A 5,000-nucleotide genomic window follows, 5' to 3' on the forward strand; every position below is an offset into this window, starting at 1 on the left:
CATCAATGCCGCCCAACGGGGCCAGCACGAGCAGTCATCCGCAGTCCCCTGGCCCTGCGCACGTTTGTCTATGAAACCGAGCATCAATGCCACAGAAAGTGCCGGGGCGCCAGCTGGAGCCATCATCCGCGTTGCCATGGCTCGCTTGGCCTTGGCTTGCCAGTCCCCGACACGAGCAATCGCGCATTTTCTTTGCAACCGACCATCAATGCCGCCCAACGAGGCCAGCACGAGCAGTCATCCGCGGTCCCCTGGTCCTGCGCACGTTTGTCTTTGAAACCGAGCATCAATGCCACAGAAAGTGCCGGGGCGCCAGTTGGAGCCATCATCCGCGTTGCCATGGCTCGCTTGGCCTTGGCTTGCCAGTCCCCGACAGGAGCAATCGCGCATTTTCTTTGCAACCGACCATCAATGCTGCCCAACGAGGCCAGCACGAGCAGTCATCCGCGGTCCCCTGGCCCTGCGCACGTTTGTCTTTGAAACCGAGCATCAATGCCACAGAAAGTGCCGGGGCGCCAGCTGGAGCCATCATCCGCGTTGCCATGGCTCGCTTGGCCTTGGCTTGCCAGTCCCCGACACGAGCAATCGCGCATTTTCTTTGCAACCGACCATCAATGCCGCCCAACGAGGCCAGCACGAGCAGTCATCCGCGGTCCCCTGGCCCTGCGCACGTTTGTCTTTGAAACCGAGCATCAATGCCACAGAAAGTGCCCGGGCGCCAGCTGGAGCCATCATCCGACGTGCCATGGCTTTGGTCCCATGGTCTTCGCAACCGAGCATTCGTGACACCCGACGGGGCCAGGACACCAACCCTTCCGACACGAGCATTCGCGCATGTTCTTTGGCCACACAACGGCGCCAGCACGAGCAAAATCATCAGCGGTGCGGTGGCCTTGCACGGCCTTTTGTCTTTGGAACCAACCATCAGTGCCACGGGAAGTGCCGGAGTCCCGGCATCCGCGGTGCCAAGTCATTGCGCCCTTGGTCTCTGCAGCGGGGCATGCCGGGCACTCCCAACCATTGCAAGCAAGCAAGAAAGAAAGTAAGTAAGTAAGTAAGTATTACATATAGGGGCGGGACATGCGGGGAGTTCTGCGAAACGTGCACTACGGGGCACACGCGTACCTACCGGGGCATACCGACCCCTATTGGGGCACACGTGTGCATATCGGGGCATACCGGGCCTATCAGGGCACACGCGTACATACCGGGGCATACCGAGCCCTACTGGGGCACACGTGCGCATATCGGGGCGTACCAAGCCTATCGGGGCATTCGCATGTATCCCAAGGCATACCGAGTCTATCCGGGCATACGCGTTCATACCGGGGCGTAACGGGCCTATCGGGGCATACTTGGGCATATCCGGGCAAAAAATGCCCAAAACTTGCGCAACCTTGGCAACCGTGGTCCATTCCTCACTATATGCCATGGCCTTGTGCCCATGGTCTTCACAAGACAGCATCCAAGGCGCCTGAAAGGCCAAGGGAGCCCAACCCAGCAATGCCCAGCCAAGGCCAGGCATTCCAGTGCCTGCCCGGGCAAAAACGCCCAAAGCATGCCCCATTCCTTAGCCTATCCAGGCAAAAACGCCCAAAACCAGCCCATTCCAGTGCCTATCCGGGCAAAAACGCCCAAAGCATGCCCATTCCTTAGCCTGTCCAGGCAAAAACGCCCAAAACCAGCACATTCCAGTGCCTATCCGGGCAAAAACGCCCTAAACCTGCGCATTCCAGCGCCCCGCAGCATGCCACCCTCCTATAGGGTTTGCGCAACCAACCCGCCTAACCACCAGTGGCAACCAAAGGTGCTGTTAGCGACGACTTCTGAAGACGCAACGAGACGCGACGGGTTTGCGCCCAGACGCGACGAGACGATGCGGGATCTGCGCCCAACCATGCCTACACCCGCCGACTTGTTGCGGGAGCTGCTTGCCCAAGCATGCCTAGCGTGCAAGGCCTGCGTGCCCAAGGTCTGTGTGCAAGGCTAGTGCCCAAGGCTAGTGCGCAAGGCTAGTGCCCAAGGCTAGTGAGCAAGGCCTGGGTGCAAGGCTAGTGTGCAAGGCTTGTATGCAAGGCTAGTGTGCAAGGCTGCTGTGCAAGGCTTGTGGGCAAGGCTGGTGCGCAAGGCTAGTGCCCAAGGGTTGTGTGCAAGGCTAGTGCCCAAGGCTACTGCGCAAGGCTCGTGCCCAAGGCTAGTTCGCAAGGCTTGTGTGCAAGGCTAGTGCGATGGGCCAGTGCCCAAGGCTTGTGAGCAAGGCTTGTATGCATGGCTTGTGCGCAAGGCTTGTGTCCAAGGCTTTTGTGCAAGGCTCGTGCGCAAGGCTACTGTGCAAGGCTTGTGCGCATTGGCAGGTAGCCCACCACCATGCACGATCCAAATGCCACTCACGCGACAACACGGTGCCAAGCCGGGCATGGTGTGCACTCAAAACCAATCAACGGACAGAGGTCATGCGTCATGGGGGGGATCTAGCAAGGCCATGGGGAAGGTCATGGAGGACCTTGGAAGCAAGCGCAAGACGAGAGCGAATCGAACAAGGGGCCAGGACGGGGCCTTGTGCCCATGGTCTTCGCAAGACTGCGTCCAAGGCGCCCGAAAGCCCAAGGGAACCCAAACCCGGCCGACACTTGCAATCGCACATGCTCTCTGCAACACACCATCAATGCCGCCCAACGGGGCCAGCACGAGCAGTCATCCGCGGTCCCCTGGCCCTGCGCACGTTTGTCTTTGAAACCGAGCATCAATGCCACAGAAAGTGCCGGGGCGCCAGCTGGAGCCATCATCCGCGTTGCCATGGCTCGCTTGGCCTTGGCTTGCCAGGCCCCGACACGAGCAATCGCGCATTTTCTTTGCAACCGACCATCAATGCCGCCCAACGGGGCCAGCACGAGCAGTCATCCGCGGTCCCCTGGCCCTGCGCACGTTTGTCTTTGAAACCGAGCATCAATGCCACAGAAAAGTGCCGGGGCGCCAGCTGGAGCCATCATCCGCGTTGCCATGGCTCGCTTGGCCTTGGCTTGCCAGTCCCCGACACGAGCAATCGCGCATTTTCTTTGCAACCGACCATCAATGCCGCCCAACGAGGCCAGCACGAGCAGTCATCCGCGGTCCCCTGGCCCTGCGCACGTTTGTCTTTGAAACCGAGCATCAATGCCACAGAAAGTGCCGGGGCGCCAGCTGGAGCCATCATCCGACGTGCCATGGCTTTGGTCCCATGGTCTTCGCAACCGAGCATTCGTGACACCCGACGGGGCCAGGACACCAACCCTTCCGACAGGAGCATTCGCGCATGTTCTTTGGCCACACAAAGGCGCCAGCACGAGCAAAATCATCCGCGGTGCGGTGGCCTTGCACGGCCTTTTGTCTTTGGAACCAACCATCAGTGCCACGGGAAGTGCCGGAGTCCCGGCATCCGCGGTGCCAAGTCATTGCGCCCTTGGTCTCTGCAGCGGGGCATGCCGGGCACTCCCAACCATTGCAAGCAAGCAAGAAAGAAAGTAAGTAAGTAAGTAAGTATTACATATAGGGGCGGGACATGCGGGGAGATCAGCGAAACGTGCATTACGGGGCACACGCGTACCTACCGGGGCATACCGACCCCTATTGGGGCACACGTGTGCATATCGGGGCATACCGGGCCTATCGGGGCACACGCGTACATACCGGGGCATACCGAGCCCTACTGGGGCACACGTGCGCATATCGGGGCGTACCAAGCCTATCGGGGCATACGCATGTATCCCAAGGCATACCGAGTCTATCCGGGCATACGCGTTCATACCGGGGCGTAACGGGCCTATCGGGGCATACTTGGGCATATCCGGGCAAAAAATGCCCAAAACTTGCGCAACCTTGGCAACCGTGGTCCATTCCTCTCTATATGCCTAGCCTTGGCAACCGTGGTCCATTCCTCACTATATGCCATGGCCTTGTGCCCATGGTCTTCCCAAGACAGCGTCCAAGGCGCCCGGAAGGCCATGGGAGCCCAACCCAGCGATGCCCTGCTATGGCAAGCCAAGGCCAAGCATTCCGGTGCCTATCCGGGCAAAAATGCGATTCCTCTCTATATGCCTAGCCTTGGCAACCGTGGTCCATTCCTCACCATATGCCATGGCCTTGTGCCCATGGTCTTCCCAAGACAGCGTCCAAGGCGCCCGGAAGGCCAAGGGAGCCCAACCCAGCAATGCCCTGCTTTGGCAAGCCAAGGCCAAGCATTCCGGTGCCTAACCTTGGCAACCGTGGTCCTTTCCTCACCATATGCCATGGCCTTGTGCCCATGGTCTTCGCAAGACATCGTCAGAGGCGCCCAAAAGGTCAAGGGAGCCCAACCCAGCAATGCCCTGCTTTGGCAAGCCAAGGCCAAGCATTCCGGTGCCTAACCTTGGCAACCGTGGTCCTTTCCTCACCATATGCCATGGCCTTGTGCCCATGGTCTTCGCAAGACATCGTCCAAGGCGCCCAAAAGGCCAAGGGAGCCCAACCCAGCAATGCCCTGCTAGGGCAAGCCAAGGCCAAGCATTCCGGTGCCTAACCTTGGCAACCGTGGTCCTTTCCTCACCATATGCCATGGCCTTGTGCCCATGGTCTTCGCAAGACATCGTCCAAGGCGCCCAAAAGGCCAAGGGAGCCCAACCCAGCAATGCCCTGCTAGGACAAGCCAAGGCCAAGCATTCCGGTGCCTATCCGGGCAAAAACGCCCAAAGCATGCCCATTCCTTAGCCTATCCAGGCAAAAACGCCCAAAATCTGCACATTCTAGTGCCTATCCGGGCAAAAACGCCCACCAGCATGCCACCCTCCTATAGGGTTTGCGCAACCAACCAGCCTAACCACCAGTGGCAACCAAAGGTGCTGTTAGCGACGACTTCTGAAGACGCGACGAGACGATGCGGGATCTGCGCCCAGACGCGACGAGACGATGCGGGATCTGAGCCCAAGAATGCCTAGACCCGTCCACTTGATGCTGGATCTGCCCCCCAAGCATGCCTAGTGTGCAAG

The sequence above is a fragment of the Tasmannia lanceolata genome, unplaced genomic scaffold, assembly GCF_043159265.1.
Source record: "Tasmannia lanceolata isolate RefF3 unplaced genomic scaffold, GAP_Taslan_0.1 ptg000036l, whole genome shotgun sequence".
Lineage (NCBI taxonomy): Eukaryota > Viridiplantae > Streptophyta > Magnoliopsida > Canellales > Winteraceae > Tasmannia > Tasmannia lanceolata.